The sequence below is a fragment of the Penaeus japonicus genome, unplaced genomic scaffold (assembly GCF_977035675.1).
Source record: "Penaeus japonicus unplaced genomic scaffold, GWHDUDI00000001_assembly GWHDUDI00000040, whole genome shotgun sequence".
NCBI lineage: Eukaryota > Metazoa > Arthropoda > Malacostraca > Decapoda > Penaeidae > Penaeus > Penaeus japonicus.
Window position 1 is genome coordinate 14,071,707 of NW_028234442.1, and position 10,000 is coordinate 14,081,706.

The following is a 10,000-nucleotide window of genomic DNA, read 5'->3' on the forward strand; positions in this document are numbered from 1 at the left end:
AGAGGGAAGAATTCGAGAGAGGAGAGAAGCAGAAATGGGAAAGGAGGGGAAAGGAGGGGAAAGGAGGGTGGAAAGGGGGAAACAATGAAAGGAAAGAGGGAGGGGGGAAGGGGAGGGGGGAGGGGAGGGAGGGAGGGAGGGAGGGAGGGAGGGAGGGAGGGAGGGAGGGGGGGGGGAGAGAGGAGAGAGAGAGAGAGAGAGAGAGAGAGAGAGAGAGAGAGAGAGAGAGAGAGAGAGAGAGAGAGAGAGAGAGAGAGAGAGCGAGACAATGACACAAAACCCTTTTCTTGACCATTTTCATTCAAGTATTCCGTCAAATGCGCAATAAATTCCACGGGTCCGGGACTCACGATCTCAGCGAGCCTCCGTTCAAATCTTCGCTGCACACTGCGAATGACGACTCGCTGAAGACTGGCGAACATTCCACGCAACGTATCCGATCGCAATAAAATCCTCTTCAGGTAGAAATACAAACGGATCTGTGCGCGCGGGTGAAGGGAGTCTTTGATTATGGATAACACGGGTTTATTTTCGCTTTGGCATTTTTCTATTTTGTTTCTCTTAACTCTTACTCTTACTCTTACTCTCACTTTCACTCTCTCTCTCTCTTTCTCTCTCTCTCTCCCCCTCCCTCCCTCCCTCCCATGAACAAACCGTAAATGGATATAGACAAGGAGGAACAGCTACACAACCACACTAACACACGGAAACACTTGCCCACAACACGCTCAAGTTACAATACCAGAAGATGAAAAATATTTTTTTCCTCTCGCCCTAGCTCCCTTCCCTCTCTTCCTCACCTTCTCTTCCCTTTCCTCTTCCTCTTTATCTTACCTTCACCCGCTTCCTATTCCCTTTACCTCCCTCCCTTCCCTTCTTACTTCCACCTCCTCCCCTCTCTCCCTTTCCCTTCCCCTTCCCCCTTCTTCCACCTCCAAACACCTCCCTATCTACATTTCTCATATCCCAATAATTGTTATAGTCCCATCAAATATTTGACGGCTTGACACATTCCAATTTCAACACAAGAGGCATAAAGCTTTCTTGTTCTTTGCTTTCAATAGCGCTGTCCATCGCTCTCCCCCACCACACTCGCTCCGTATCTCCCCCCAACCCCCCATTACCCACTCCCACTCCCCCTCTCCTAACCCCTCTCTCCCCCAAACACTCCTACCCCCTCCTCCTCCTTCACCTCCCACACCCACACCCACTCCTTAACAATTCCCACTCCCACTCCCACTCCCTCACGTATTCCTCCCCCCCCTCCCCCTACCCGTCCCGCCAAACGTTGATAAACGGCGCATAAACTCAGACACGGAGGAGGGCAAGCAGAGAGGGGAAACATTGCGAGTCGTGTCGAGTTGCTGCTCCCCACGCGGTCGGCGTTGAACTACGAACTAGCCGTATGTACTAGTTCTAGCAGGCGAGAGGTGGAATGGGAGGGAAGGAGGGAGGGAAGGAGGAGGGAAGGAGGAGGGAAGGAGGAGGGAAGGAGGAGGGAGGGAGGGAAGGAGGAGGGAGGGAGGAGAGAGGGAGGGAGGAGAGAGGGAGGGAGGAGAGAGAGAGTATGAACTGGTTCTAGCTGGAGAAAAGTGGGATAGGAAGAGGAAGAGAGATAGGGAGAGAAGAGAAGGGGAGGCAGAAGTGGGCAGAGAAGATGAGGAGGAGGAGGACGAGGTAGAGGAGGAGGAGGAGGAGGAGGAGGAGGAGGAGGAGGAGGAGGAGGAGGAGGAGGAGGAGGAGGTAGAGGAAGAGGAGGAAGAGGAGGAAGTAGAGGAAGAAAAGGAGGTGTAGGAGAAGGAGAAGGAGAAGGAGAAGAAGGAGAAGGAGGAGATGATAAAGGGAGAGGAGGAGGAGGAGGAGGGGAGCGGGAAGGAAACGCAAGGCAGGATCGATTAACAACCTCCACTGAAGAGAACATTTTCATTATGTTTATCCAAAATGAATCATCGTCCATCCCTCGCGCTCAGCCCAGCCACTCCGAGTGACTCGCGACTCACTCAAGCCGGAGGAGGAGGCTCGGCCGGCGCTTTTAATTACTTGCGAGGAACAGGGTGAAGGGTGAAGGGTGAGGGGTGAGGGAGTGGGAGCGGGGGGATAATGGGAGGGAGAGAGGGAGAGAGGGAGGGAAAAAGGGAGAGGGAGAGGGGGAGGGGAGGGAAAAAGTGAGAGGGAGAGGGGGAGGGGGAGGGAAAAAGGGAGAGGGAGAGGGAGAGGGGGAGGGAAAAAGGGAGAGAGAGAGGGAGAGGGAGAGGGAGAGGGAGAGGGGGAGGGGAAGGGAGAGAGGGAGAGGGAGAGGGAGAGGGAGCGAGAGAGAGAGAGAGAATGAGACGAACACAGGAAAACAAAGAATGCTTGGACCAACACCTGTCTGCTTCCGCTCGAATGACCATCCTATCATAAAATAGAAATGCATTATAAACGCGGCTGTTGCTTATTCTGCCAACCCCCGTTCACAGTTCAGGTCATCGAGGTATTAAGCGTAAACATTTCGTTTCCAACTGATGTATAATTCCAAGTAATCTCTCTTTTTTAACAAACATATACCTGTGTATAGCTCTATCTCTATCCTACATCGATACATCTAAAGCTGTATATGCATATATATATTACATATATTACATATATTACATATATTACATATATTACATATATTACATACATTACATATTTTACATACATTACATTTTTTACATACATACATACAAACGTATATATACATTGCTTAAATACACACAAATTGCATAAATACATACATACATTGCATAGAAATATAGTATGATGACCCCATTAAATACAGGATTACAAAGTTTTAAGATAAAAGTTGACCCAACATGCAAGGACAAAACTTTGAAAATACAAATTCATGTAAAATACAAAGCATCTGATATGAGAGATAAATAAATACATACAAGAGTTACAATACAGAACAACATAACACAGTACATCATCATGTTATATCATTACTTTACGCTAGATCAAGTCACAAAAATATTACATACAGGTCCACTCGCCTACCCTCACATTCTAACACAAATATAAACACACTCAATACATATATATCATATATATACTATATATATATATGTAATATATATAATATATATTACATATATATATATATATATTACATATATATATATATATATTACATATAAGTATATTACATATATATATATATATTACATATATATATATAGATAGATAGATATATGTAATATATATGTAATATAAATATAATATATATGTAATATATATAATATATATAATATATATGTAATTTATATATAATATATATGTATTATATATATAATATATATGTAATATATATATAATATATATGTAATATATGTAATATATATGTAATATATATAAAATATATATGTTTAATAATTTGACTATAATATATAATATATACAACTCTAACATACACTATAAACCTGATATATGGTTCTCTATATCAATATATATTAGTTTATAGATTAACTCTATATATAATATACATATATAGTAAATATACATAAATTATAATATACTGTACATATGAGTATATTATTATACATATACATAATAATTCATAATACATTAATACATATAACATATCTATACATATATATGATATACATATACTGATAATAATATTAATACTGTTATACATAATATATTATATACATATACATAAGTAATATTAAATACCTATTCATATACTATATCTAGTAATATACATATAGCATATATCCTATAATATACATATAATATATCCTAGTCAATATATCATATAATAATATAATATATATAATAATATTATATGCAGTATATTATTATACATTATATATATTATATATATTATATAAATTTAGGTGAATTATATAATTAGTATATTAATACAATTCATATATATATAAAATAGTGTTATATATATTATAATTATATATCTATATATATATTATATATATATAATTTATAAATATATAATTATATATATATATAATTATATATATATATTATAATATCATAATAATATATATCTTTATATATATTTACATATAAATCTATATATATATATATTTATACATATATATCTATATATATTTATTTATATATATTATATATATATTTATAAAAACTTAAATTTATATATATATTTATATATATCTATATATATCTATTTATATATATATATATAAATATATATATTATATATATATATATATTTATATTTATATATAATATGTTTATATTTATATATATATAAATATATATATTTATATATATCTCTAGTTATAGATAAATCTATATATATATCTATATATCGTTATATTATAATATATCTTATTATTAATTAGATCTATAAATATATTTATATATATCTATATATATAGTTATATATATAATTTATACTATATATATATTTACATATATCTTATATATATATATTTATATATATTTATATCTATATATTCATATATAGATATATATATAGATATATATATAGTTATATATATATGAATATATAAATGTATACATAAATATATGAATATATATAAATATTACAGATATACTATATTTATATGTGTGTTAGGTGTATATACACAATATACATATGTATGTATATTAAATATATGTTACAAAAAAAATAAATATATATGTATCTAATCAATAAATAGATAAATATCGCCTACCAATCATATAATAAATATACACATACATCTCAACAATATAAATACATCCTATGCATAAATATAGATACTATAATAATATATATACCTATAAATATTATAACACATTGTAAAAAATATATACATATAAATTATATATACATATAAATCATTATACATAAATATACAACATATAAATATACATAAATTTTATATATATATAATTGTATAATAAATATATGCATAAATATATATTAATATATATAAAATATACATACTAAATATCTAAACATATATATAATAATAAATTATATCATAAATATAAACATAAATATATGCATAACTATATGTATATCAATATCTACATAAATATATGTAATAAATAGATACATAAATATATATATATAATATATATACATAAATTACTACCATAAATATTATACATTAAATTATATATAAATTATATACATAATTATATATATACATAATTAAAATTATATATATTTCTAATAAATTTTATACATTAATTATATATATTAATAAATTTATACATAAAATTATATTATATAAATATTAAATTTATACATAAATATATATATATAAATTTATACATAAATATATATAAATAAATTTATACATAAATATATATAAATTTATACATAATTATATATATATAAATTTATACATAAATATATATATATAAATTTATACATAAATATGTATATATATAAATTTATACATAAATATATATATATATATAAATTTATACATAAATATATATATATAAATGTATATATAAATATATATATAAATTTTTACATAAATACCTATATATAAATTTTATCCATATATATACATATATAAATTTACATAAATATATAAATATAAATTTTCTATACATAATATATACATAAATTTATACATAAATATATATATAAATCTATACATATATATATAAATTTATACATAATATATATAAATTTTATTTATATTTATATATATATACAACAAATTTATAGGAAATATCTCAAATATATATAAATTTATACATAAATATATATTAAATAAATTTATAACAAATATATATAAATAAATTTATACATAAATATATATAAATAAATTTATACATAAATATATATAAATAAATTTATACATAAATATATATAAATAAATTTATACATAAATATATATAAATAAATTTATACATAAATATATATATATATAAATTTATACATAAATATATATATATAAATTTATACATAAATATGTATATATATAAATTTATACATAAATATATATATATAAATGTATATATAAATATATATACATATATAAATATATACATAAATATATATATAAATATATATTTAAATATATATACATGAATATATATCTAAATATATATACATAAATATATACATATATATATACAAATACTTATTTATTCATTTATTTATTTATATACATATATATAAATCTATCTATCTATCTATCTATTTATCTACATACATATAAAAGGCACCGTAAAGCATCACGGCCGGCAGTCATGCCCCCCCCCCCCTTCCTGACAAGAAGCTCGGCCGCCTCCGAGAAAGCAAGCCCGGTCGAGAAAGGTCAAGATGGCCGCGCCAGATTGCAACACTTTAACATTTTAACTTGCAATGTGCACGCACATGCACGCACGCTGAATGAAAGAGGGAAATTAAAGGACAGAAGAGAATAGAGGTTAGTGAGGGTAAAGAGGATAGCGGAGTGAGAATAGAGGCGATTGAAGAGAGAAGAGAGAGTATAGAAGAAGAGGATAGAGAGAATAGAGGAGAATAGAGAAGATAGAGAAGTGAGGACAGAGAGGAGAAAAAGGGAAGGAAAGAGGAAGAGATAACAAAGAGACAAACGAGACCAAGAGAATGAAAGAAAGGGAAGCAACAATGAAAAAATAAAGAGCGAAAATAGGCCAAGAGAAATGAAGCAACAATCACAAGAGAAAAAAAGGAAAAGGGACGGAAGAACGGCAGAGAACTACAAACAAACAAACAAACACGCACACACCCATCGCCCTCACTCACTCACTCACTCACTCACTCTCTCTCCCCCTCCCTTCCCCTCTCTCACTTCCTCCCCATTCAACTCGAACCCAAGAGCCAAAACAAAAGCAAAAAAAAGAAACCGGAATTCACTGAAGACACAAACAAACAAACAAACAAACAAACAAGAACCAGCGAGCTATCACAAGACAAGAGACGGATGTGTGGGAAAGGCGAGGGGGAGGATAGTAAGGGCGGGGAGGGGAGAAGAAGAGGATAGTAAGGGAGGGGAGGGGAGAGGAAGAGGATAGTAAGGGAGGGGAGGGGGAAAGGAAGAAGGGGAGTAAGAGTGGGAGTGGGAGGGAAGAGGAGGGGGATTGAAAGAAGGGAGGAGGAGGGAGGGGGGTCGAAAGAAGGGAGGAGGAGGGAGAAGGTGGGAGGTAGGAGGGAGCGGAGAGAGAGGAGGGGGGGGGGTGACGGCCTACCACAATTTCCTGCCTCCCGACAGCCGTGCCCCCGCGAACAACACCTACCGATCTCACTCGCCATCAACCCAAGTCACCAGTATCACTGTCGTTATCATGCCAACACTTACGTCAGTTCCTCGTATCTCCGTCACTGTCGCAATCACATTACTGCCAACATTACCTACATCACCAAAATACTTGTCACTATCACCACCACTGACACCATGACCCGTCACTATAATCGCTAGAACTAAACACCATCTTCCCCATAATCTCACAACACACAACCATCGTACGAAGTCAACGCAATTATTTACATAAACAAAGATGACATCAAAATCCAAACACGAACAAATACATGGACAGAAAAACAAATACAGTAAGAAAAACATCGCCTCCGCATTCTCACACTTATCAACATCTTATTCATACTCACAATCCGCATCCTGCCCCTCCCTCTCCCCCTCCCAGCCTCCCTCTCTCCCTCCCCCTTCTCCCTTTCTCTCCCCCCTCTTCCCTCTACCCTTCTCATATTCCCCTCTCTTCTCCCCTTCCTTCATTTCTTCATATCCCCCTTTCTCTCCTCTTCTCCCCTCCCCTACTTCTCTCCTTCTTTATCCCGGCCTCCCATCCTTTTCTTCCTCTCCCCCCTCCCTTTCCCTTTCCCTCGTCTTCCCCCACCTCTATTCGCCTTTTTCCGTTCCCTCTAATTCTCCCTACTCCTCTACCCAACCCTTTCTGCCCCCCCCACCCTCCCTCCTCTCTTTCCCTCCCTCCCCCAAGCATCCGCACATGCATCATATCCCGGTGACGTCACTCCCCCCTGCCCCGACCTGAGTCATCGTCACCTCCAGCCCATATGACGTCATCGTGCCCAACCTTAACGGGCATCCTCCTCCTCCTCTTCCTATCTTCTCCCTTCCCATCCCTTCTTTTCTCTTCCATTCTTCTCTTATTTTCTCCTCTCTAATTTTCATCTTATCTTCCTGATTTTCTTTCCGTGATTTTTCCCTGCCTCCCATCTAATAGTTTTCCCTTGTGTGTTTTACTTTGCCGCCGCCGCCTCCTCCTCCTTCATCTTCATTACCACCGGCTTCTCCAAGTTCTCCTCCTCTTCGTCCTTACCCACTCTTCGCCCACCACTTCTCTTTCTTTCTTCCATCTCGGCCTCCACTTCTACATCCTATTCCACCTCAATCACCACCTCGCCCTCCGCATCCACCAATACCTCCCCCCTCCCCTCCACCGCTTCGCCTCCACCTCCACCTCCTCCCACACAGTACTGGTCGACTCCCCACCATCGAGACCGGGCACACACCACAGGCCACGTGTATTGATCTGACCTCGAATAGGCCAAAGCCCCAGACCAGGCCAGACCATCTCTCGCCGACATTGGTCTGGCACCCTCTCGGGTTTAAAAAAAAAACGTACCCACTGGCCTAGGTCTAGTTCTGGTCTCGCCCAACGTGCATCATCATAGCATAAGACATCAGGGGTCTCGCGCGCCCGCTCTACCTGGTAACAGTGGTGCGACCTGTGCAACACCCGAACGCTTCGGTCTGCAACGGCGCCGTTCTCACCTGCTCCACCGCTCGAACTGGTCTGCTCCACCGCGACTGGTCTGGTTTGCTCCACAACATTGGTCTGGTGCAGCACGCGTGTGTGTGTGTGTGTGTGATAGACGGCACCCCGTCCCCTTCCCGCGAGCCGCGACTCTCGCCCTTAAAGTCGTCCTGGCGGAAGGCTCAAAGTCCCTTGGACCGAGACCCGCTCCCGGACCCCTACTGCTGGCCCGCCGTCCGACCGGCGCGCAATCGTCGCCCTTGTCACGGGGAACGGAAGGCAGAAGTTGGCGTGGCGGCGAGCGCGAGGGAATGCGGGGGCCTGGCCGAGGTGCCAATTCGTGTATTTACACAAGGGGGAACTTGATCAGGTCATCAGCATATACCCGACAGTCCGACATCATGGGGTTTACAGTGACTCCACACGCCCCTGAGTCACTATACCCGGCCACACGTCACCTCGCTTCGTCCCACCAAAGAAGCGCCTCACACACGCGCCACCATACCCGCCAGACAGAGACGACCATACCCACCAACCCGCACATGGTCGCAGATAATCTGGGCATCATCGCACCATACCAGGCCGCGACACACCGCACTTTACAGCGACGCGTTAATGAACAATAAACAAAGCCAGACGCCACTTTCCATGCGAACTGCTCTCCGCGACTAAACGACACCATTTATAAATACTATCAGGGCACAATGGGGCGCGACATTGATCTCCCACTACCCCTCCACCCCCACCCACCCCGCGCCTTTGAGCTTTCTTCAGTGATTAATGAATGAACAAGACCGGAACAATTAGGAAAATTCTAAAAAAAACTTTCATCGTCATTAATCACCACAACCATCCCATCACCATCACCACAACCATCCCGTCACCATCACCATTACCATCCCCACCATCACCACCCGTCTAATAAAAATGTAAAAAAAAGAAACTCCGCCAACAGAAAGGCGCTCTGTCGTCCCCGAGCGAGAGAGTACAGCAAACAACCTTCACCTACAGACATCACAGACATCCTAAAGGACGCCCAAAAGCGCCTCTCTCTCTCTCTCTCTCTCTCTCTCTCTCTCTCTCTCTCTCTCTCTCTCTCTCTCTCTCTCTCTCTCTCTCTCTCTCTCTCTCTCTCTCTCTCTCTCTCTCTCTCTCAATACATCACAGCCACTTACACACGTATTTGGGTAACACCCTCAGCAAATGCATAAATACGACAATTATTGAACAATTAAAAAAAGTATGTTATGTACCATGTATATCATATCATATAATACATGATATATAA

General features: G+C 37.5%; 1 protein-coding gene across 2 annotated transcripts in view; it reads right to left on the reverse strand.

The window, feature by feature from the left end:
• Positions 1 to 10,000, reverse strand: part of Dg (Dystroglycan) — a 55,140-nt gene that overhangs the window by 25,177 nt on the left and 19,963 nt on the right. The gene's annotated exons all lie outside the window — the stretch shown is intronic.